This window comes from Protopterus annectens, chromosome 11.part0 (assembly GCF_019279795.1).
Source record: "Protopterus annectens isolate FY-2018-M chromosome 11.part0, PAN1.0, whole genome shotgun sequence".
Taxonomy (NCBI): domain Eukaryota; kingdom Metazoa; phylum Chordata; order Ceratodontiformes; family Protopteridae; genus Protopterus; species Protopterus annectens.
Window position 1 is genome coordinate 45,407,907 of NC_056745.1, and position 27,068 is coordinate 45,434,974.

The 27,068-nt window shown below is 38.2% G+C and overlaps 1 long non-coding RNA gene across 2 annotated transcripts in view; it reads right to left on the minus strand.

Annotated features, from left to right (window-relative positions):
- Positions 1-27,068, minus strand: part of LOC122815157 — a 413,630-nt gene that overhangs the window by 110,638 nt on the left and 275,924 nt on the right. Inside the window, exon 4 of one of the 2 annotated variants that reach the window (XR_006366935.1) lies at positions 24,943-25,032. The exons of the other annotated variant lie outside the window; for it this stretch is intronic. This is a non-coding gene — a long non-coding RNA (uncharacterized LOC122815157). Of the gene's footprint in view, positions 1-24,942; positions 25,033-27,068 lie in introns of those variants that run through there. 2 annotated transcript variants of the gene reach the window in all.

Consider the following 27,068-nt stretch of genomic DNA (forward strand, 5'->3'; position numbering starts at 1 on the left):
CTCAGGTTAAAACAGCCCTCTCCAAAGCCAAAACACAGCATCAATGGGACCAGACGGTGTTCCAGGCTGCATCCTACACGAACTCAAAGACAAACTAACCCCTCACCTAAACACACTGTTCAAACTCAGCCTCTCCACAGGTTACGTACCCATGGAGTGGCGCACAGCAATGGTTATTCCGCTCCACAAAGGTGGAGCCACAACAGACCCCGGGAACTATCGCCCTATAGGCCTGACTAGTTTGTTCTGCAAGGCTATGGAGCGCATTGTCATGGAACTCATTAACAGAGACATTGGGAACCTCCAAACACTGGACCCTACCCAGTTCAGCTTTGTTAAGGGCAGATCATGCCTCCTAATCCTGGTGGACTTCTTTGAGACAGTTACCAAGGCTATAGACAAGGGAAAGGTGGTACACACCGCCTACCTACACCTCGCAAAGGCCTTTGACACCATTCCCCATTCTGGTATTATAGACAAGTTCACCAGCCTGAACATAAACCCCTATGTCACAAGATGGGTTGCCAACTGGCTCACGGACAGAACCCACATGGTAAGAGTTGCAGGAGCTAGGTCTGACTCTAAACCGGTTACATGTGGCATTCCCCAGGGCTCAGTCCTAGGACCCCTCTTGAATGGCATATACTTCTCAGAGGTACAGACAAGCACAGGAGGACTATGGCTCACCAAGTTCGCAGACGACTGCAAACTAGGGGCTATAATTGACTCTCCAGCTGACATAGACATCCTCCAAAAGGGTCTCACTGAGACGGATACCTGGTGTCAAAATCATGGCCTCAAGCTAAATGCCAAAAAGTGCATAGTTATCCCCTTTGGAAAAATCAAAGTACCCACAAACTACCACATAGGTGGTAGTCTCCTAAATATGTAAGACGTAATAAGGGATCTGGGGACCCAAGTAGGTAGTAAACTCTCCTTTGATAATCACATTGCCAAAGTGGTTATAAAATCCTTCTACATGGCACATCTTATCACAAAAGGGTTCGCATCCAGATCAAAAGAGGTCATTGTGCCCCTCTACTCATCGCTCATCAGAACCATCATAGAGTACAACGCCCCATTTGGGATGTATCTTACAAGACACCTGCAACAGCTGGAAGGACCACAGAAGTACCTCACCAGGAGGATCACGGGCCTCAAACAGATGCCCTATGCAGCTCGACTGAAGAAACTCCAGCTGTACTCGGTTGCATACCGCCTACTCAGAGGTGATCTCTGCCTGACATACAAGGCCATGTCCAACCCAGAACTGATCGACATGCTCCACCTAAAAAAAAGTTTATCCCCTCGAGCCACATGCTCTAGGGATCTAAACCTCACCACAACAATAAATAGGATGTGCTGGAGGGATAGATTCCTGTCACAGAGACTTCCCATGCTTTGGAACAAGATTCCAATCTACATTAGAAAGAGCACCTTGCTAACACACTTCAAGAGAAACCATGACAAGTGGATGGGAAACAGAAACTTTACCCCGGGGATCACATCAGTGGCTCTGCTGGGCAGAGGCACAGGGAACTAATCTAAGGGGGTGGCGAAAGCCAACACATTCTGGCTAAGCTTATAAATGCCTTCGGGCAGATAGCCTACGACCTACCTATGAACCTAAGACGACAAATTAAATGCAACTAGGTCAATTATGAGGTCGACATAACCTCTCAGGCTAAAGAAAACCACAAGGCTTTCTACAACTGTGTCTGAAACCTTAAAGGTAACACACTGCAGTTTGTTGAACTGCTGGTAAATGGTACTCCCACCACCAAGCAGAGTGACATAGGGAAAGTGCTGGCTGACAAATTCAACTCTAACTTTACACCACACTCTTCCATGTCTCCCTCCCCCTCTCTGCTAGCACAACTCCGCCAACTATTATCAGGGAGCATGTCATGGCAGCATTGCTAAGACCAAAAACACAGCCTGAATGGACCCAGACAATAGCCTGGGTTGCTTCCTAAATAGCTTAAAACATGACCTATCAGGATCACTTGAGGCATTTACAACTACAACCTCAAAACAAACTATGCACCTTGTGAGTAGGGGACTGCAACTTATAATCCCACTTTACAAGGGTGGACCATCAACCAACACCAGTAACTGCAGACCCATTACTCTGACTAATCTAATATGCAAAGCCATGGAACAAATTATCATGGAAATAGTCAACAAAGACATTAGCAATCTACAGACACTGGACCCATCCTAGTTTGGTTTTGTCAAAGGAAGGTCCATCCATCCATCCTCAACCCCTTTTTCCCATTTTGCACATGGAGTCAGGGTGTCACTTTCACCAGTGACAATCATCTCAAGCCAAAGTTTACATCTGTGGGTGGCTAGCCCTGCCACAGTAGTTCATCCATTCCGCTCACTCACACTTGCACCTATGGTTAATTTAGAGTGTCCAATCCACCTACTGCATGCCTTTGGAATGTGGGAGGAAACCCATGTAACTGCAGGGAGGACATGTAGACGTTGCACAGAAGGCACCCCAGCTGAGAATTGAACCCGAGAACCTCTTGCTGTTAGGCAACAAATCTAACACCACAGTGGCCGCCCAAAGGAAGGTCATAAATACTTAACCTGGTAGACTTCTATGAGGGGGTCACCAAGGAAATAGATGAGGGGAAAACATAATGCCTACCTAGACCAGGTTAAGGCATTTAATATAATAGCCCACTCAGGTATGGTTAACAAACTCACAGAACTAGGCATAAATCCCTACATAAGTCACTGGATTGCCAGTTGGCTCACAGATAGGACCCAAGAAGTCAGGACTGGTGAGATCACCTCCACCAAGAGACTGGTTACCGATAGAGTACCTCAGAGCTCAGTACTGGGCCCAGTCCTGTTTGCCATCTACTTCTTAGAGGTCAAGACTAATGTGAAGGGCCTTTGTCTCCTCAAGTTTATAGAAGACCACAAATTGGAAGGTATCATACATTCCCCCCATGACACTAACATCCAGAAAAAGTGTTTAAAACAGACAAATGACTGATGCCAAAGCCACTATTAAAACTCAATGCTGAGGAGTGCATTATAGTGCCTTTTAGTAAAAAGTCCACCCGGGTTAATTACTCCATCAATAAAACACCCCTAAGAGTTGACCCAGTAGTTAGAGATCGAGGGACGTAATGTAGACAGTAATATGGTCTTTGACCAATATGTAACCAAGGTAGTAAGAGAATCATTCTATGTTGCCCAACTTATAAATAAGCATATAGCATGCAGGTCCAAGGAAATTAAAGTACTACTTTACTCAGCCCTTGTCAGATCCATCACTGAGTACAATGCCCTTTCGGCATGTACCTGACCAGGTATGTGCAACAGCTAAAATGTAACATAAATAGAGCATGTTTGTGAGACAGATATGTGTCTCAAAGCATCACCACACCCTGGAATACACTCCCCATCCATGTGAAGCAGAGCCCATCCCTAACTCTATTCAAGTATAACTCTTGACCATTGGATGAGAAATTGCAAATTCCCCAGTGGTCTGGCCCCCATGTCTCTGATAGACAGTGTCCAAAAGTAAATATTCCCTAACTAACACCCCCCACTAACTCTTTAACACCCTTCTAGCTAACAAACTCCATCAAACAAATACATATGTTACACTGGGACACAACTGGGTTGGGTTGCATGGTTAGGGTTATAAAGGCCCTGGTGGTCGTTAGCCTAGTATATACCTATGAACCTATTTAACTTTTCCCAGATGTGAAATACTCATATCACATCAGCTCTGTGGCTGGGAGGGATGGAACCATGACTGTGACCCAGATAACCCAAATTCAGTTAATGGCTTAACTCTGGAGAAGACAAATTGGGGGAGGGAGAATAGAATGAGCAGCTGATTTCTATTCATCCTTCTGAGAGGGATACGCAGTGCAGCCTACTGCAATGCTATCTCCTAAAAAAGGAAATGGAAGAATAACATGCAGCACATGGGCTGAGGATGTGTGCTGGCCCTGCCAACATGAATAAATATTCATCATGTGAGGATGTACAGCCTTATAACATGCAACACATGGGTCGAGAGTGCATGTTGGCCCTGCCAATGTGAATAAACAGTCGTCACGTGAGGAGGTACAGCCTTACAACATGCAGCACATGGGCTGAGGATGTGTGCTGGCCCTGCAACATGAATAAACAGTCACCATGTGAGGAGGTACAGCCTTATAACATGCAGCACATGGGCCGAGAGTGCATGCTGGCTCTGCCAACATGAATAAACAGTCATGTGAGGAGGTACAGCCTTACAACATGCAGCACATGGGCCAAGGATGTGTGCTGGCCCTGCCAACATGAATAAACAGTCGTCATGTGAGGAGGTACAGCTTTATAACATGCAGCACATGGGCCAACGATGTGTGCTCACCCTGCCAACATGAATAAACAGTCGTCATGCGAGGTGGTACAGCCTTACAACATGCAGCACATGGGCTGAGGATGTGTGCTGGCCCTGCCAACATGAATAAACAGTCATAAAAATAACAACAAATGGACCACTGCGGTCAGTTGCTCTTACTTTATTGAGACACAGACCAAACAAACTAAGTGCTTTCACCAGGTACTAAGCCCAGCTTCATTAGAGTCATTTAGTCAGACAATATTGCATAATTATATACATAATTAATAATTTAAACAGACCAATGACTGATGCTCAATTAATGGCCTCACAATATGATGTCATTGCATATTTAAAGACACATAGTATAGAAATTCATAACTTCAATTTCCACTTTACATAAAAAAGACTCCAAAATATTATTACTAACCATTCGCTATATGTAATACATATTAAAAAACTACATTAAAATCTATAATAATAATAAATATATAAATTAATGTGCATATAATTCATGTATAATTCAAACATATTAAACCTAAAAATATATCTACCCTAAATTATAGTAGCCCTGTATTTTAAAATGGGCACCAAGGTAATACCACCAAGTCCAGGTGCCTTCAAAGCATTTAGCCTAAGTTGCCATTGTAGCTCTCTGTTTTCAACTTCAAGGTTAATGTCCCCCCCTCTTTCGCTAGTCATAACTCTATCTACAATCATTGACTATGTGCATAAAGTGCATTGTGCTCATTCCTGTTTTTAATACTTCTCAAATGTTCAGAAATCCTATCACGCAGCCTGCGAATAGTCTTTCCTACATAGAAAGCATTGCAGGCTGTACAGGTTGCCACATATACCAATCTGGTATTGTTGCAATTACATTTACCCGGGCATGCAATTGAAAACTGATAGTCCTTAATACACAAATAGGGACCATTATTAATAAAACGACAATACCTACATGAACCACATTTTGTCATAGATGATATATTTAAATTATTTCTGGTGGGGTTATTTTCAAGAATATCTGTCATATTTCTACCCCTACCATAAACTATCTGGGGTTCAGTACCCAAAATGCCCTTAGTAGGTTTATTTAAACAAAATCTCCATGCATTTCTTAAAGTAGTCATAAGTTGTGGAACTAATGGATTATACTTTAACACAAAGACATCACCTGCCTTGTTTTCATTAATTACTTTATGAAACACTGATACCTCACTTCTTAATTTTGGGATGTACACCTTTTCCCTTTTCCTCAAAACTTCTTTTTTAACACTTGGTAACAATTTTAGGAGATAACCCCTTTCCATAAACATACCTATCAATTTAAAAAATGTCATGTTTAAACACCTCATTGTCACTAACCAATCTTGATGTCCTTACCATCTGCCCCTTTATAATACCTTTTCTTTGATGGTAAGGGTGACAACTATCGAAGTGTAATAATGAATTTGAATAGGTATCCTTCCTGTATATGTTGCACCATAACCCTTGTGGCGTTTTCTTTAAAGTGGTGTCCAAGAAATGAATCTCATCATTATGCCTCACATAAAGAGATTAGTCGTCTCATTAAGGGACAACAGCACACTGTGAACTGGTTGCACTATTTGATCATACAGGTATGGAAGTGATGAATATCATTATCCATAATAATGAGAGTAAATTGGCAAAGTTAGAGGAAGAACTATCTGGTCTCCACAAAAGTATTACTAAAGACTTATTGTTTTTTCAACATAGGGATAATTTTAGTAAAATTCTCAATAATGTTGAAACTTTTGTTAACAAAAATGTCTGTATTAAGCAAAAGAAACTGTTGAGGGACACTGACTATAGGGAGAACTGTGCTTACCCGGTAGGATTAAAACACAAGCAGTATGGTGCTGTATCAAGAGACATTAATACTGACAACAATGGTAGTGAAACAGCAAACATTGCTGAAACAGAGTATGGAGAAGTATTTGATAACCATGAATGTTTTTTGGATCAACCTATGGAACTAAGGAGGTTGGAAAGGCTTTTAAATAGGGGTAACAGTGGAGGCAGGTTTGCTCCACAGAACTACTACAACAGAAACGGCCAGGGAGGGGGGGGGGGACAGGAGGGTTTATCACTGAATTTGTATCACACTGTTTGTTTTGATAATGATGTATCTACTATTTTGTATAGTGTTTTTTTGTCTGACCATATTGCTGAAAGTCTAACGGATGCTCAAGGTAAAAGTGACAAAATGTTTGAATCAAGTTTAGATTCTTTGAGTGTTACGGATTTTAATAATATATATATATGAACAAATGGAATGTAAAGCACTGAAAAAACATGGTTTTATCATATACGACTACACAGAAATGAGTATTGGTGATGTACATTTTCAACTTCTTAGTAAAGGAACAACTTTTGTACCGAACTTTCGTTTAAACATAGCTAATGTGCTTATTAATTTAAAATTATTTATGAGACAACTACATTTAAAAATGTATTTCTCTGTTATGGGTTTAGATGAACAGGCTGCCAATAACACGATGTTATTAAAAAGAAGTACCTTTATCTCCCCACGACATCCGGAGGCATTATCCCTTGAAAGAAGTGTTGAAAGTGATTTTAGAAGTATACTAAATCATGATAGACAGAATATTGACAACCTTACTCGGGATGAAAAGGTAGTTTTGAGGGAATTGATTAACAATAGAAATTATAGGTTTATGAAACCGGACAAGGGTGGTGGGATTGTGGTAATGAGAACTATGGATTACAGTTGCAAGATGAATGAAATATTGAATGATGAAGTAACCTATTATAGGGCATCTAGAAATGAGATGAATAGGGCTTATTTGAAAATGGACATGTATTTTATGATGCACTTTTTCAAGGAATGATTAATGAAGTAGAATTTAATTATTTAACAGTTAAGAACCCAGTTTTACCAGTTATTTTTGGTATACCTAAGGTGCACAAGGGAATTTAGAATCTGCCTTTTAGACCTATTGTAGCTGCTGGTGGTTCCAAAATGGAACCTTTAGCATCTTTTGTGGACACATGGTGTAAAGTGGCAGTTGAGGAAGCTGTACATATTTTAAAAGACCCTTGGCACTGCTTGGAAAGACTAAAAATAATATAAAAATGAAACCAATTATTTTTGACTGTTAATGTTATTAATTTATTGGTACTTATGTATTATCGCAACCAGATTTTGCGATACAATTTACTTGATAGACGTTTAGTAAGCAAGTGAAAAAGAAATGTATTACAGAAGGTGTTCAAAAGTATTCTGGGATATTGGTAGTGCTTCTTTTGGCAATTATCACATACAATTTTTAGGATTTGTAGGTAGCGTGCTGTAAAAACATTGAGCGTTGAGTTCAGCGCTAAGAGTGGTTGTGTGTGTGCGTTTATTGGCTTGAAAACTCTGTGGGACTTGGCGTACGATATGTAAGTAGCTTTCATATTTGAAGACACACATTGATCCATGTATGAACACTACACATCTTTTCCATTGACATACCAGGTGACATACATGTCCTTATTACCAAAAAATAATGTAGAATCCCACATGTGAGTAGCTCTGCTTGTAATACTGCATGACAGGCTTTGTGTCTGTCAGAAAGAGAGCATCCAATTCAAGCATGCGTGTGTGTAATGCATGTAAAACTGGAAGACTGTTTCTTGAAAAGTTTGACAGCCTGAAGGTACTGCAAACTTTTTTCTGCAATAATGACTTCAAAAAATACCGAACAGCGTTTTCTGAAGTCATTTCTATTCCAGGAAGTGAATTTCGTAACCCCGGAAATCTGGTTGCGATAATACGTAAGTACCAATTTATTTACAATGATTCCCCAAGATTAAGGTCTAAACATGTTCCATGAGAGTCTACTTAATAGTAAAAGGTTTGATAAATCTAAATTAAATTTAATAGTTGAACTTATGGAATTGGTATTAAAAATAATTTTTTGAGTTTCGAAGTTGAAATATACCAGCAGAAAACTGGTGTGGCAATGGGTACAAGGTGTGCACCAGTATTTTCTAATTTGGTGTTACTGGCCTGAGAAAACCTACATGTTTTTTCATCTAAATATCGAGACAATATTTTGCTTTATAATAGGTTTTTGGATGATATACTCATCCTGTGGAGGGGGGATGTCACTATTATTAGTGAATTTATTGAATATTTGAACGAGACGACTAATCTCTAAGTTTACTTATGTGAGGCATAATGATGAGATTCATTTCTTGGACACCACTTTAAAGAAAACGCCACAAGGGTTATGGTGCAACATATACAGGAAGGATACCTATTCAAATTCATTATTACACTTCGATAGTTGTCACCCTTACCATCAAAGAGAAGGTATTATAAAGGGGCAGATGGTAAGGACATCAAGATTGGTTAGTGACAATGAGGTGTTTAAACATGACATTTTTAAATTGATAGGTATGTTTATGGAAAGGGGTTATCTCCTTAAGTTGTTACCAAGTGTTAAAAAAGAAGTTTTGAGGAAAAGGGAAAAGGTGTACATCCCAAAATTAAGAAGTGAGGTATCGGTGTTTCATAAAGTAATTAATGAAAACAAGGCAGGTGATGTCTTTGTGTTAAAATATAATCCATTAGTTCCACAACTTATGACTACTTTAAGAAATGCATGGAGATTTTGTTTAAATAAACCTACTAAGGGCATTTTGGGTATTAAACCCCAGATAGTTTATGGTAGGGGTAGGAATATGAAGGATATTCTTGAAAGTAACCCCACCAGAAATAATTTAAATATATCATCTATGACAAAATGTGGTTCATGTAGGTATTGTCATTTTATTAATGATGGTCCCTATTTGTGTATTAAAGACTATCAGTTTTCAATTGCATGCCCAGGTAAATGTAATTGCAACAGTACCAGACTGGTATATGTGGCAACCTGTACAGCCTGCAATGCTTTCTATGTAGGAAAGACTATTTGCATGCTGCGTGATAGGATTTCTGAACATTTGAGAAGTATTAAAAACAGGAATGAGCACAATGCACTTTATGCACATAGTCAATGATTGTAGATAGAGTTATGACTAGCGAAAGAGGGGGGGACATTAACCTTGAAGTTGAAAACAGAGAGCTACAATGGCAACTTAGGCTAAATGCTTTGAAGGCACCTGGACTTGGTGGTATTACCTTGGTGCCCATTTTAAAATACAGGGCTACTATAATTTAGGGTAGATATATTTTTAGGTTTAATATTTTTTTATTTATTTTATTTATTTAACATTTGTTAACTGGGAAAGTCAGACTTGGAACAAAGCCAATTTTCAGCGGAGGCCCAGGGAGAAAGGCTCCAGATGCATGTCTTTGTAATGTGGGAGGAAACTGGAGCACCCGGAGGAAACCCACACGAACGCAGGGAGGACATGCAGACTCCACACAGAAGGCACCCCAGCCTTCTGTTATGTTTGAATTATACATGAATTATATGCACATTCATTTATATATTTATTATTATTATTTTTATAGATTTTAGTGTAGTTTATTAATATGTATTAAATATACAGCTAATGGTTAGTAATAATATTTTGGAGTCTTTTTTATGTAAAGTATAAACTGAAATTATGAATTTCTATACTATGTGTCTTTAAATATGCAATGACATCAGAATGTGAGGTCATTAATTGAGCATCAGTCATTGGTCTGTTTAAATTATTAATTATGTATCTAATTATGCAACACTGTCTGACTAAATGACTTTGATGAAGCTATGCTTAGTACTTGGCAAAAGCACTTAGTTCGTTTGGTCTGTGTCTCAATAAAGTAAGAGCAATTGACCACAGTGTTCCATTTATTATTTTTTTATTTTTGTTTGTATGGTCCTTTGTGGACTGGCAGTTTTTTTCATGAATAAGCAGTCGTTATGTGAGGAAGTACAGCCTTATAACATGCAGCACATGGGCCAAAGATGTGTGCTGGCCCTGCCAACATGAATAAACAGTCATTATGTGAGAAGGTACAGCCTTATAACATGCAGCACATGGGCTGAGGATGTGTGCTGGCCCTGCCAACATGAATAAACAGTCATCATGTGAGGAGGTACAGCGTTACAACATGCAGCATATCAGATGAGGGTGTGTGCTGACCCTGCTAACATGAATAACCAGTCATTATATGAGAAGGTACAGCCTTATAACATGCAGCACATGGGCTGAGGGTGTGTGCTGGCCCTGCTAACATGAATAAACATTAGTCATTTGTGGAGGCATAGCCTTCTGGGGAGGATGTGCAGAAGCACAGATTTTTTCCCAATAGAAGGAGGCCACTGCATCCTCTCACTAGAGTATGTACAAGTAGGCCACCAGAGGTGGAGAGTTAGGCCACTGCTAGACAACCCCTGATGGCCACTTGGCAATGATATCCTGTGATCAGCCCTTGCCCCAGGGAAGGGGAATAAATGGTTTATTTAGGTCAGTGAGTGATAAACGTGGGAGAAAAAAGAAGTCACCACAACTATGATAAACACCAAAAGTAAATTATGCTTCTGGAAGTAGGTGCTGCTGGTGATTACCAGAAGTAAGCTCAGCACTATTACCCTTTGATGTCTGGGAATAAATTCTGAAAATTTTCTCCTGATCTGCATGCCGAAAATTCCCTGGAGCAATCAGCCAGAGAACTCCAAAACTGTTTGCAGTGACTTGTCTTTCATTGTAGCAGTAAAATAAATGAGTGAAGCTGAGGAAAATGAATATTCATAACTCAAAATGTTCTCTTTCGTTATCATAACAAAATACGGACCTACTATAATGAAAAACAGTATGCAAGATATGAAGCAACTTTAAAAGTTAGAAAGATTCCTTTCTCACGGTTTCCTTTTGCTATGTTTATGACTTGCCCTGACTTGACTTGTACAAAGAAGTGTAGCAGAGTCTGTTGAGTTATCTGTTCCACCTCTCCACTGTTTTGGCATGCAGTTATCTAAAACATAATCCTGGAACAGGTGCATGCAGGTCACTGAGATTAGCAGGTTCTGGAATGCTGGCATGCGGGTTGGATATTGCAGCAGGCATTTCCACATCCATTCAGACTATCTTGTGCCCATATCACCATGGCATTCTGTCCCAGTGCTTTTATGTGGTAGCTGTGATGCTGAAAAATTGTTTTCTGCATAACTTCAGTATTATTTTAGCAACTGTTTTTTTTGTGTGTCTTTAGTACAATTTTAAGAGAACTTAGTCCTTACTGGAATAAACCAGTTTTCTTCACATTTCAACTGTGCAGGTCATACAAGTTGCACAGGTTTTCAGAACATGGTTAATTTTAAAACAGATACACAAGATATAAAAACATTTTCTTCTTCTTACTTGCCAGTGATACTATAGTTTTTAAATAAGGAAATTCAGTAACTGTGAAAAAGGAAACCACAGACAGTAGAAGCACTTATGTAGATGAGTGACCCAAACAGACAAAGATACTGATGTAAGCATGTAATCTACGTATTAAGCATGCAATCTATGTTGTAGATGTGCTACTGTGAATCTGTAATTACCATCCTTGGATGTTTTGTAGATTATCATTACGTATGTGGTCTTTATGTGCTGACACTGCCTACAATATCTGCTGTACCTGCATCACAACTATTTTAAGGTTTGCACACCTGTAATTGTTTCTTTGTTGTGTACCTCTCTTTTGTACCTGTACTGTGTAATTATACATGCTGTGTTTTTAAGGTAATATGAGTTCAGGTACCAAAAACATAAACAGGAGAAGAAATATATTTTCATCAAAATCATGGAGAAAATATTTAAAGAGTACTTGCAAGTGCTGAAGTGTCTAGCAGTAGTTCCATCCATCCGTCACCACGTTTCCCACTATTTTATACGTGGGATTGTGGTGTCACTTAAATAGTGACAATCATCTACAGCCAAAATTCACAACTCTGGGTGACTTAGCCCTAAAGTGGCTGTTCTTCCATACCACACACACATACCTATGGCCTAGTTAAGAGTATCCAGTCCACCTACTGAATGTAGGAAGAAATCTAAGCAAACACAGAGAGGGCATGCATACTCTGCACAGAAGACACCCCAGCCAAGAATCAAACCAGAGAACCTCTTGCTGTGTGGTGACAACACTTTCCACTGCACCACTGTGCTGCCCTCTTGCTGTTATGATGAAAATATAACGTTCTGTTACTACTGTTTTAGGAAACTCAGTGTCAGGTTTATTGTTCTAATGTCAGTCACTGGAACATCTACTTTTATGTTGCATGTTTTTAAACAAGAACACTCATAAATCACTAAGAATGTATATTTGACTGAGGTTATTCAAAAATCCATAATGCTTAGAATCAAGACATGGCTTTAAGAGTGGTGCTTTCTGTCACAAAAGGAGATACTGCCATTCCAGCTATCTGGAATTTTGTAAATAATTATATATCATTTGTGAATATTAACATGATTTATATAGAATTGTGACAAAGAAAGATACTGCCAGCATAGCTGTCTGGAATTTTGTAAATGGTTGTGTCATTTGAGAATGTCAACTAGCTTCATGTAAGATGCTTGTGTTACAACCTTATTAGACCTGTATGTTATGTGTATATCAAACTAGGTTTGTACAGAGATGAGTGTTGAAAAGGGTTTGTAAAGTACTGATCTTAAAGATGTATCCACAGTGTACCCTATGGGAAAAGAACAGAAATGTATATACGCTACTGTAACTGTTTAAATGTGTATATTTTAACAATGGAAACTGAAACACAAGAGGGTAACTTCATAAAAATAGATGAAATTAAATTACTTTATGTCCATGTAATAAAAGGGTGTTATATTTCAGTTTCAGTGTAGTAACAGACACAATGTCTAGAACTAGAAGTATTTTTGTATTGTCTTGGAAGTGTTTATTGTTTTATGACTTCCAGGATCTGCCTTAGATCTAACAAAAGCCCTTGTTTATGTATTTTTACAGATAGATGCTAAATGCTACCAGCTGCATCAATGGTTGTTTTTCAACTGGGATAGAGTCAGATGAGAAATGATGTCATTCTGCAAGCTCTCCTAGCAGTAATATTTGAGATATTAATTTAAGAACTCTCAGACAGTATTCTGTATTTGTCTTTGACCTGACAAGAAGACCCACTCAACACATCTGCCTTGTTGCTCTGTAAGTAAGTCCAGGGGACAGTATAATTCTCTTAGATTCAGTCAGGAATACAGCAAAGCTTAGCTTAGATATTTTTCTTTATTTATTGGAGACTGTCATGCAATGTTGTTAAATATTTCCTCTGATTTTGAACTTTGCTGTAACTGTAATTATACACTGGGTATTTTCTTATTTTATTTATTATTAAATATACTTAAACCGTTCATTGTGGCTGATACTTGTGAGACATATTTAAGTTCTGAGAGTACTTGCATATTTATTTGGTGATACTCTGTTGGCCATATATTTACAAAATTCCAAATAGCTGGGTTGGCGATATTTCCCTATATCACATATGGTTTATTGGCTAGGCTTGTAATGGTCTGTAGACTTATTGCCTAGCACTTACCTGTGAATCTATAAACATATGTGAACACTTGTGATTTATCATGATCCACTTTAATGAAAATCACCAGTGCAAACACAAAAGGATCTCACTCTTAAATTACCTTTTTAACCAGGTGTTGTACTAGGGCTTAGCAATCATCTGTCTCTGTTTTATGTGGCTGGAGGTATAAGGCTAGTGATTAGGATCATGCTGTATTATCAAAAACTGAAAGAGAAGATCCCTTGGGCAGTGGCTTGCTTTTTTTCCTCAAGCATGTAGAATTTCAGACTTAGTATATATAAGAGATGTGTATGGCAAATCCGATACATGGGTATTGTACCTTTTAAATATTAAGAGGCTAAATATTAATTAATTGAATGTGTTTTCCACAGGACATATACTCCTCATACCTTTTGGCAAATATACAGTGATTAAAATGTGTTCTTGTTTAAAAAAGCATGCACATATTACAGATCCTGTAAATTGTTTGAAGGTATAAAGAGAAGAAACTGTCCCAGGCAGATAAAGCATTCTGACTCACTCTCTTTATTACGCTAAAATAATAACATCTATGATTGAAAACTAAAGTACAACTTGGACTCCTCTTTAAGAGTGTGATTTGTGAAACTCTACTCAGTGATGACAGTGGGACTGCCACATTGCGTCTGTCCTTCTATTGTCCATTCTCTGCATTCCAACCTCTAGCCCTTTGGCATTAATGTTAACCAGGCTGATGCATGTCTTCCCGTCAGCTGACAGGTAACTTATGACTAGCTTGTCAGGTGTCAGAGAAGCATGCACATGGATAGCAAAGAGACAGTTCACAAACCTGGTCAGGTGCCTTTCGGCAAACATCATTTTCAAATGTCCAGAGTTTCACTGAATGTCCAGATTTTTCCTTTATATTTTTGGTCTGTTCCTTGGAAAATTTGTGGTTTTCTGGCAAATCACAGTCACTAAAATAATGACAGACATTCGTGTTTCACACTTTATTTTTTTTCAGAAATTGCATGTTAACGTAAAACCTGTTATTCTAGTGATTTTTTTAAAAATCTGTCCCTATTTTTGGGCCTTTGTCCCACATTCTTGCAATAAGAAGGTGAGAGGTACACCTCAATGATAAATATAAAGGTGATCTAGCTGACTTCCTAGTTCACCTATCCTTAAGGCCAACCACGAATCAGGGTATGGGAAGACTGACCAACTGAATTTCATTCCCCAAAAGCACTGAGATCTCTTTCCACACTTGCAATAACCACAGCACAAGAGCAAGGCTTTTAACATAAATCAGATTGCTAGCAGGACAATAGGGTCACTGAACAACTTAACTTTACCATTCTAAAAGCACTGAGGCTCCTTCCTACTACACAGGAAGGGTAGAACTAAAAGCAAGGCAAATTATAGCCCTGAAAAATTAATTTCACTGAGATTCTCATGAGGAGTTATTGTATTGCTTATTCAATGCACAAGCATAATTACATAAAGTGTACTTCAGATGGTTCTGAGGTACGCATGGACAAAACCCAGAGGACAGTCCAGAAAATTCATGACTGACCAGACACACGGGCACTGAAGGAGCCACTGATAAAAGGCAAGAGAGAGTGACCAATACTAGCTCATGCATTGGGGGAGGGTATATCTAGCCTACTGTATTGCTGGCAACTCCTGGTGTATAACATGCAGCACAGGAGGTCAGGAATGTACACTTAGCTTTGCCATGCTACATCTTTCATCAACAGCCTGCATGACTGCACTGGAGAAAGTGTAGCAGGTACTTCCTTCTGCAAGCATGCACATCAGTTGCTAGAGGAGAGGTTAGATCAATAAACAAAAAAAAAACAAATCTCCTAATGGCTGCTTGGATGACAGCTTGCCCTATGACTAACTGTTACCCTGGGTAAGTAATGGGACAAAACTGTCAGTTATAGTGGTAAGAGTTAGATGGTCAGCAAGCACAGAGGTGGTCAAAAGTGCTCATAATACATAAGGTATATTGGTTAAAGTTTGTTCATTTATTGCATTCATTTTTTAACTGGGCACTCGAACTAGGCTAAACCCTCTTTTTATGGGGGATTCAGTAGCGTTGTCTGAGTAAATGTCTACTTAGGATCAAATAGTGGGCAAATGCAGACCGAGGGAGTCAAACCCTAGAACATAGGACAAAATCTATTACTAGCTCATAGCTTTAATCCTCTGCACTAAATTACTTACAAGTCTACATTGCCAGACATAGAGATCTTTTTCATTCTGTCTCCATCCTTGCCTCTGACCATTGTCTTTTACTCTGTGTCTTGGCTTGGAATCAGACATCTGTGCCCATCACTCTGTTATCCCTTGGCATTTAGACTATGGAGAGTTCTTTCCTCTGCTTCTAGTTTGGATGTGTTGGGCTCACCTCCCACTGCATAACTTTCAATGCACAGGGCACATGAAAGTCAACACTGCTAGAGCAAACCAGGCACTATCATAAATTAAAGCCCCTCTTCTTGTATTCATTCCATATATAATGCAGCAGGCAGATGAAGCCAAAATACATTTAATATGAAAGATAGAAATAACTGTGTAAATTCATATTCTTTCCCACACAAACTCCCTACACAGCAGATAGTGCTATTGTTTAAGGGAAGGCTGCACCTGACTTTTTGCAGTGGTGCAAGCCCCTCCATACCACCGTAGTATTAATCTCATTCTGTGGTGGCGCAATCTGTAAAAGAGCATACCTCATATATGAAAAAAAAGATATTCCCATTCACAAAGTGTGCAACCTCAGAGTTAGTGTATTATAGCAATGAATGGTTGAGACATACAACAGAGATTGCCTCCTACAAAAACACTGTTAAAATGCAGCTTTCACTTCTGCTGTGACACATACTCCGTATCAAGTTTATTGTATGTAGGCATGTGAAAATTTTAAATGACTTGCCTGCATGCCAGCATTAGCCCTGCCTATCTTATTACATAAAAATATGATGCCTGTAAGAACTATAGTTTCAGGATTACAGAAAACGAGATTCCCTTGTTCAGTGCATTCTAAAGCGTTTGCGATATTCTGTGTTGAATAAACACGATATGAGCTAATGAAGTAGTTTATATGTGTTGTCTGTCTCATGGTTATAATACGTTTATATGCTATGTGTATATATTTTGTCAATGTTTTGTTATCTCACTGTTGTGTTCCCAAACAATCATTTTTTCTCATTATTGTATGCTCAAATGATTAACTCCACTACGTATGTTACTTTCTGTTTGCATTTTGTGGAACTTTACTTGTCAGGCCTCCACTGAAAAGGGTTTTCCCAATGAGTTGGACATTCCTGATCAACAAAACCAATCAATAAATCAATAAATATATTATTGTTGGCCAAACAAACCACTTAACCAGTGTACATCCTGATGATATTCTGGCACTCTGAATGAAAAAGAAATTGCATTATCCACATTACATCCTAGTTTGTTGAAAAGAATGTGCTCTCTTATCAGACACCAGTGACTTGCATAATTAAAGCCCAGATGCAATGACTCATTCCTAGCTGGCCATGGATAAAACTCCTGGAGAACAGCATGGTATGCATGCCAAGAGCTGTAGAAGGAATAGCAACCTTCCATAACTGAAGCAATCACCTCCCATCTGTACAGGCTGCCTTGAACACAAGCACATCAGCTGCTGTCCTCTAATCTTTGTAATAATTAGGTCTCACCCACTGCAGTAGCATTTCTAGCTCAGATTCAAAGTCAGCGGATAAAAGTGTAAACCCAGAATTCAGAGCCTCGAGCATACTTTGCTTGCTTAACCACTTCATGAGCTATCTTTACATTAAGTTGCTATCGAACATGGTTAACAAGAACAGTGTTCTCATGTCACAGCAAGTAACACTGCTCAAGTGCTGGGGTAGGGCAGTGCCTTACATTAACATTATCTGTATAACTCTTTCTAAACATCTTAAACAAAATGGTAGCTGCCCGCAGTACCCAACAGTGGCCTACTAATTTATTTACTTCTACCATAAGCTTATTGACACATCCTTTAGCCAGAGGCATCCAGCCCTCATAAAATACTACCCCAGCAAAAAACAAAAACCGTTGAAAAGAAAAGTAAGGGCTTACATTAGGCATCATATTATATGATAAACAACCGTTACTCCTTCTAAGTAACACAGTCCTAAGCATTACCCACCCAAAACCAATTGCCAAAAGATTCACCAGGGAAACAGCATTTCTTAAACCCCAGCAGACTACAGCCCATCTACCTTCAGCCTGCCCTCACCAAAATCCTTGTAAAACTAATTTTCTCATAACTCTTGGGCATTATTAGCAAATATGGCCTTATATGCAACAACGAACATGCATTCTGAATGGGTTATAGCATATCGACTTTCCTTTGGAGAGCCATAAACATAATTCTGGAAAAAATGACACCTAAATGGAACCATTTTTACAATTCAAAGAAATATTTAAATGAAAGTAGCCTGCTGGCTTGGCAGCTGGACACCCACTTGGACAATCAGGGAACTAAGAGCAACTACAAGTTTAGGCACTACGGGACTGTCTTGGAATTAGGAAAAATATGCTATGCATACTCACCCTCTCCTGGGGAGAATGTCTCTGGTGTCATCCCCACCAGTAATGTCTCTGATGGAGACCAGACCATATGTAAGGTTCACAGGCAAAAATGGACTGGGTTGGACTATATTCGGTGAACATTCCTTACAGAAGCAAGAAATGATATTAAAAATCAGTGCCAGTCCATGTCCCCTGATAACAGGAGGCACTTTAGGGGTAAAAGAAAGTAGGGCACCACTCCCCCTGATCCGAACTATCTATGACAGCTGCAAATTTTCTACCAAGCGACAAAGCAACCAAATCCATAATGGAGACATGGGATCAAAAAATAAAAAAAAAACTGACAATATCAACCACACAATATTACTAAATTATTTACTTAAATTAGGTATTGCTCAATTGGCAGATGTTGTACGGACTACCTAGCAGACAGGATAAAAATTAAAAATGCTGTATCAAGCTAATGCATTCTCTCAATAGGAGTTACTCAAAGATCTAGCTTTGACCTTGTATTCCCTTCCATGATTGTAAATGATCTCTTTTTTTACCTGCCGCAACTGAAAGCTACTCTCTCTAGATGATGTTGCCCATTCTTCGAAGTGGAGACTAAAATTATAAAATACAAGAACATCCTCAGAAGTGCTTCCTATTAGTGCAAAAATGACAGATAATAAATTCCCCTATAAACTGCAACAAAAGTAATACCATATTTTCAGAATACTCAAAGACGTAAGCAGCAGACGCCCACCATTGAGGAGCTTCAGGGGACCACCTGGAACAAGTGTTCTATTGTAATTATGTAGGATTAAAGCTGTACCTTCCTCTGTGCTTCAGCATTTGTACCACTAGAATTATAACAGTGGCAACACTGAGACACATTCTGAGTTTTGTGTTTACTAGACTTATTACCGTTTTTGCTACACAAAGCAGAAAAAAATATTATACTGGGTCTATATCACATCATCGAATCACAATTATGTGAACACCTCTTCTGCAAACACCTATTCAGTGAACATAATATTCATCAAACTAACTTTTCAGTGAAAAGTTTCATAGGGCAAACTGATGGTAGTCAACCCTAGCAACAGTAAACAAAACCATAAAACGTAACACCTACACTAATGGGGGGCTGTCCCCCAACTAAGTATACCAACTCCAAGATCGCACTGCAGTTGGGAAAAGGGCAAATTCCAGATGGTCACCAACCATCAGTTTGTCCTACGAAACTTTTCTCTGAAAACTTAGTTCAATGGATAGTATGCTTGCTGAATAGGTATTTGACAAAGAAGCATTCTCTTAATTATGATTCGATAATGTGATATAGATTCTATTATACCACCACAAACAGATTAAACATATTCAGACCACTGCAAAACATATCAGTGGATTCATCAACCCTGTAAACAAAAGGAAATATCATCACCGCCCTAAAATGATAAACAACTCTCCACTAATTAAGAGCAGCATCTATGTACACTAGTTCATAAAATACTGTATCTAAATCGCTGTGCGCCAGTCACAGAAAAACAAACAGCCCTGTCCTCACATTATGTTCTACGGTCTGAAGCAAACAATGCCAAAGTACAACACAGAACCAAAATACAGTTAAAAAAAGACCAAAGAACATTTGAAAACCAGTATGCCATCCACAAAAATATCCTTCCAAATCAGTTAAGAAATATCAACACTCTTTTCAGAACAGCACTACACACCTAATTAAACAAAACAATAGCCATTTACTCACACATTGAGTGTTAAACATCAACCCCAACTCGGGCCCAACTCAGCATACTGAGGCACCAGACAGCATATCCCCATCACCTCCATTATCACTACCACTTCACTCATGCTCCTTGGCCTTAATATATACCATAAAAAACATGTGAAGTATTTATAACAAACTGTGTGAAGGGATGCAGGGAGAGCAGTACAGTCTCCAGACATCTTAGTTGCAACAGAAACTTGGCTAGGCCAGGAAACAAAAAAACTGAAGAAATTGCTTTTCCAGGTTATAACATTAACAGATTAGAAAGAGCTGACAAAAAAGTTTTCAGTGTCACTATTATCTACAGAAACAAATCTGAATCCAGCCAGTAATATAAATCTGTACAGGTTCACCCAGTTTATAACCACACCAACTAGATACAACAAAGCCACAGCCAATCAACCCTTGAATGGATCCTAACATCCTCTCCAAATAAAATACCATCCCATGGAACTCTGTCAGACAGACTAAGTAATCATTTAACAATGCACACCATAAGGTACCAGGGCAACAGCCTTAAAACACATTATTACAGTCTGGTAAGAAAACATACTACTTTTCATGAAGACACTTTTAATAATACCCTACATCTCCTTAATTGGGAGTCACTAAAGACTCACCACATAGATGGTGCTGCCTCTGAGTTCAATAAAATCTTCATAGGAGTTATAAACATCCTAGTCCCCCTCATCATAAAAACAGTCGAGGCCAACCCTACCCCTATGGCTATCTTTAGCAACTAAACAACATATGGAACAGAGACAAAGCATGGGAGGTCTGGACAAAAAAATAAATAAACAAATAAGTCCCACTTTACTAGCATAACAAAACAACTTGCCAACAAAGATAAGAAAGCCTGTTACTCAGCCTATCAAAACATACACATTAATAATCCAAACTGTCCTGAGCCTCAATCAGTAAATGGTTAAATCCTGAACAAGGTACACAGCCAACACTAAATACACAGAAACAAAATGATACCATAGCCAACCAATTCAATATCAGTATCCACCTTATACTGACTTTATTAGTCAGTCATTAACCAACCATGTGACTCATCAAGCTCTGGAGGTCCCTACTCAATCAAATAACATCTTTCAACATTTCTCCTTTCAACCAGTTCCCACAGATACCATCAAAAATTACCTCAAAAAATTAAATCCTGCTACAACTGCCCCTAACAATGTACCTGGTAAATATCTTAAACTAGCATTTCAAGCTGTTGCATTCTCAATTTCAGTTCTGATAAATCAATCCATATCTGAAAATAAAGTCCTCTTGCTATGGAAAAAACATTCATTATTCCATTCTACAAGGGTGAAATTAATACAAATCTTTCAAACTATACACCAACTGCCTTCTTATCATTCCTGTCAAAATATTAGAAAAATGTATTCATAAGCAACTTCTCAAGTATCTAATGGAAAACCAGCTTCTGTCTTCAACCCTGCATGGCTTCCATTCTCATCACAGCATAACTACTGCTTTGCTGAATTTTGTTAATACTGTCAGCACCCACAGAAATGCCAGCAGCTTAGTTTCCCACCAGAAATGCTTGCATATGCTCTCATTCATATGGTTCACCAACTCTTCGCTGCAATGTTTCCATAGCTACTACTCAGAGCTCAGTGAAATGGGCAAATATCTCTACCTTCTTGCCTGTAACAAGGATCTATACTAGGTCCCATACTTTTCAACATATTCATCAATGACCTCTACTGCCATACCTCTCAACTGTCCAGATTTTTGCCTCATGTTTGTGGTCTGTTCCTCATAAAATGTGTGATATCCTGGCAACTCACTTAGGACTGAAGTCAATAAATAATGACTTATATTTCATTTTCAGACTTTAAATCCTTCAGAAAATGGATGCTAATACAAGTCCTGTTATTCTAGTGACTTTCTAAGTTTATAAAAGCAGCTATTAAAATGTGTCCCTATGTTGGGGCCTTTGTTGCCCCCAGTATTTTAGGCTTTGTTCAACTTTTTTATGCTAAGAGATTGAGAGATATGACATTGCTACAAAAATACTACCCTTGTTCAATACAGAGATGACTCAATCTTAATCTGCTTTGCCAAATCTCTCCCTGAACTCCAATACATTACACAACAATCCTTCTTATCAACTGAACATAGCTAAATAATTCACAACTACTATTAAAGCCTAAAAAAACTGAATTACTGCTGTTTACCCCAAAATGCATCTTTTCCAAAACAAGAGTATTCACTAGCAGCTCTGGCAACAACATCGTGATAAAGCAACTAAACCACACAAAATTACTAGGTGTCATCATAGATGACCAGTTCAAATTCGACCAACATGTATCACATGTTGTTGACAAACTCATCAAAAACTGGGTAAATTATACCAAGTAAAAACCAACCTCACTGGCATAACTAAAAGACGTACAGCCTCGGTCTTCTTACTGCCATCTTTACTCTATGCTGCCAAGTTAAACGAACACTAGTAAGAATAAAAAGATCCGTGACTCAATAAAACCACAGCTTTATTGTAAATATCACTGATTCAGTGATTCAATATTTACAATAAAGCTATGGTTTTATCGAGTCACGGATCTTTTTATTTTTATTCTATGCTGCTCCAGTCTTCACTAATCTTCAAGTCTAACATTTATCCAAACATGTAATGTTACAATAAAATAAAAAAATCTATACTGTAATAATGAACACACAGCTGCCTAGTCATTAAAGAATTAAACTGTTATAATTGCATTACCTAGCTCTTTCTTAGTTAACTACAATACACAGACTTCAGTATAAGCCAGACAATTGCCCAACCCTTAACAACTTAACACAACACTACTTCTTCAATAGAAGTTTATACTCTAGAGAAAAATCACTAATCACTATAACTAAATTATGTAATACTGCAGATGACTCTCTACATTCAAATGGTGTAACTAAACTATGGAACCACATCCCAGTACCACTGAAATCCATTCAGAATGCAAACTCATTTAAAACACAACTAAAACTTCACTTATCAAATGAATGGATTCTGTATATCTCCAGCATAAATGTCATTGTTATATTCAGCTTGCCATATCATCAAACCATTTTTCTTGATTCAGAATCCTATGCCCCACAGCTAGTCTTCACTGATACTTGAATAATTTTAATAGCATCTCCCAGCCATATACAGTTTTATGACGCTGCTCACCCCCCCCCATACATGTAATATAACCGTATGATAGTCTGATATATATATATTATATATATATATATATATATATATATATATATATATATATATATTTATAAAATTATCTATGAACCTGCTTTATACCCCACCTCTTAACTACAGTATTAACAATTTATAAGCACCAATTACATGATCTATTATCTACTGACACTCCCACTAATACACCTCTTCAAGTGCTCAGTGTTTAACATCTACTAATGCATAAGTATCTTTTATACTGTAACAGTTGCCTTTATTTTGCATGAATGCAATCTAGTTAGCAAATTGATGTGTGATCTTTAGTATATATTACTTAATGTCTATTCATGTATATTGTGTTTAGTCTGTTTAAAAATGTTTTTAATATGTTGGAGCTTTTCTCCCCTGGTCTCAGCTGAAAAGAGGTCTGACAAACCTAGTAAACAAAAGTAAAATAATATAAATAAAATAAAATGTAGTAGCGATGATATGTACCCTCATCTATGCTACTGCATAGCTACAGGAAGTTGTATGTCATATTGTTTGCTTTCTAGGAGTACTGCAGCACTCATGAAGGCTGGTAGCCCATCTAAAGTGTCTCTGTTGCTTATGATGTGAAGAAATACATTTGTAGAAATGAAGTAGTACATATGTTCTCACAAGTGCATCTTCAGTAATACAGAATTATAATCTGCAGTTATAAAATGGTTGAGTTATAAAGACCAATATTCTCTTGCTGCAAGGCAATGTAGAAAATCAGATGCAATGGAGGCATACATTTGATTTATTCCTCATTAGGACTGAGCCTGAAGGAGCCTGAGGAGGTGCAGTGTGTCACATTTCTGCATACCACTAGGAAGACGACTTGAAGGCATTTAATTCCTAGACTTTTCTCAAAGAGAAGAATAACAAAGTAGCAGTCATTTGATAGACATTCACAAATTACTGTCAGTCTAAAAAGTACATATATTCACCTTTTGCATGGGTACTAGGTCCTATAAAGACAATGTATGCTTATGTGAAGAAATGAGTCAAATACTGAAATGAATGACTTGCAGGATTCTTTTGTAAGAGGCAGAATAGTTTGTGCATGAGAAATGATCAAACAAGTGTCAGACTAGTAAGAGAGGCAGACCTGACCTTATTAAAAGCTATGGCTATATGTAGAGTAAGTAAAATTACAAGTGCACAGTTAAATGAATTAACGAACTGCAGTGGTGGTGCTGCGGTAGCGTTGTTGCCTCACAGTAAGACGTTGTCCTGTTTGATTCTCAGCTAGAGCATCTTCCGTGTGGAGACGTGTGAATGGGCGTACCTTCGTTGAAGGTTGTGCATCAGGGCCGGCAACTCGGCGCATAAAAAATCTACTGCCAATCATTAGCGGACCGGAGTTCTGCTGTAGCGACCCCTAACCGGGAAAAGCCAAAAGACACCACAACAACAACAACGACAGTTAAATGAATTAACTGAGGATGCAGAAGATCACATGTGATTCAAATAAGAAGCCAAATATGATAAAATAAAGACAGAATATATTGCACAGTAATGAAGATGAGCAAAAATGAGATGTACAGGAAATGTGTTTATTTATATTTCAAGCCTGTAGTACTGGGTATGGTTATATACACAGACGTGAGCATTGTTCTTCATTTAATCAGTTTAGTAGAAGCTGTAAAAGAAAGAACCATTGTCAAAGAGTACAACAGGAAAGACAAGTACGTTCAAAAGAATTTGTATTTTGTTTAACGTTACAGTAAACATAAGTACTTTGCTAGCATTACAATTTAATATAGTGAAGTCTGAAAATGCATTAAAAATATTGAGATAAGACTTTAAGAAAGTCTGTTGGCAGGAAATTAAGCAAATTAATACATAAAACATTACATTTAAATCAATTATTCATATGCAAACTATAATATGTTTGGACATATTTCTAAAGTACTGGGGCTAAAGGCACAGAAAAGAGAGGAGTGTGTACATTATTACACTATCCAGGGCAATAAATAAAGTCAATGAGTTAAAAATTAAGGAGATAAAAAAACAAAGAAGTATATGCAATTGTTTCAAACTGTACTACTTAAAGAAATACTGTATCCAAATATTTTGGGCATTGGTCTTGTAGGAAGCTAGGAAATGGTAAAATAAATTTACATAATGAAAGCAAAATGTGAATGCATTCTGGTTCTTATTCAGGAATAACTGCACAACCACAGAAAAATCTTTTTAATATTATCTTAAACATCTTTATTAAATTATCACTTAAGACATAAATATACATACATTTGTATAAAAGAAAACAAAACATATTAACATTTTTCCATTTACATACATTATATATTATATGTTTTCTTTTTTTCTTTATAACTGACATTCAGTCCAACATTACATAAATTGCTCATTTCCTGCCTTCCTTTAAGCCTTACTCCCCTTGCTGAACATTATTCTGCATGCATTGTTCCCAAAAATTGCATTTATTTCTATTTTGCTCCTTCCCTTTCCTAAAGATTACTCTTCTACTTATTTTTCTTTTACAATATTCAATACTTAAAGTACTGTTAGTTTAGATTTTGATTTCCATTTTCTAGTAATTGTTTTAATAATGCATTGTTACTGAGATATGCCTGCTCTGGGCCAGTAATCAAGGAGCCTGAATCCTCACCACTGATACTGGTGAGGGGGTCTTCACTTGGAACAAAAATATATATTCACAGTATTTCCAGCTCTCTGCATTAAGCTCAATTCCCCATTACAGCATACAGGGAACGCACTCAGTCTTGGGGCTGGATTTCCCTGTCTCTCTCTCCAGGCCCCCAGTAAGACTCCCCACTGGCACAGCTGTAGTGCTGAGTCCTCAGCAGAGTGTCTAAGCCAAGTCCTCCACCAATCTCTCTGTGAAACCAGTTCTCTGTGTCCCTGGTCCAAGCAGCTGACACACACACACTCTTTGAGATTTGATTTGCACCCACTCTCCCACCCACCCACACCCCTGGGAAAGGCTGGCACAGATTTACTCACTCTGCTACCCTTTGCCCAGACTATAAGGTAGTTACTGCCACCAGACACTGCAAAGCCAGCTACTCTAAGGCTGTTACAAGGGTACCAAATTATACTGAAAAAAAAAAAAGTTCTAGCTTGTTTTCCCACCTTTCCTGTTACTAGAGTAGCTCAGATACATATTTTCTGTATTCAGCACTGTATTGTAGTTTCTGAGTTCCCCAGACTTTTCTATGTAAGAGGGAAGCCTCTCAGCTTATCAGTGGGAGCAGTAAGCACTCAGCCTCTCAGCTTATCAGTGGGAGTGGTAAGCACTAGGTAGCCTATCTACCACAAGAGGAGTGGTTTCTAGCTCCCTTTCAACTTTCTGCTTTAAAAAGCCTGTTTTTGCATGGGTTTGCATGCAGTGCAGTGCCACTAAGCTGGGGTAAACTATTACCAGTGCCAGAAAGTCTGCTCTTTAATTTTTCCCTTAGATCTTGCTAGTTCTCTTCTCTCTTGCATTTAACTAGCTTATTCACCTAGCACTTCATCTGGTTTCTTGCAGCAATTATTGTAGCACACAAGTGCTAACAACACTAAATGTCCTATAAGGAAAAACCTCCAGTACTTATTAACAATAACCATCCCTCCTGGCATGTCTAAAGGTCAGTTCCCTGTGCTTTCTCCTATTAACCTGGTGAACTCGGGCATTCTGATGCAGTGTAGCAA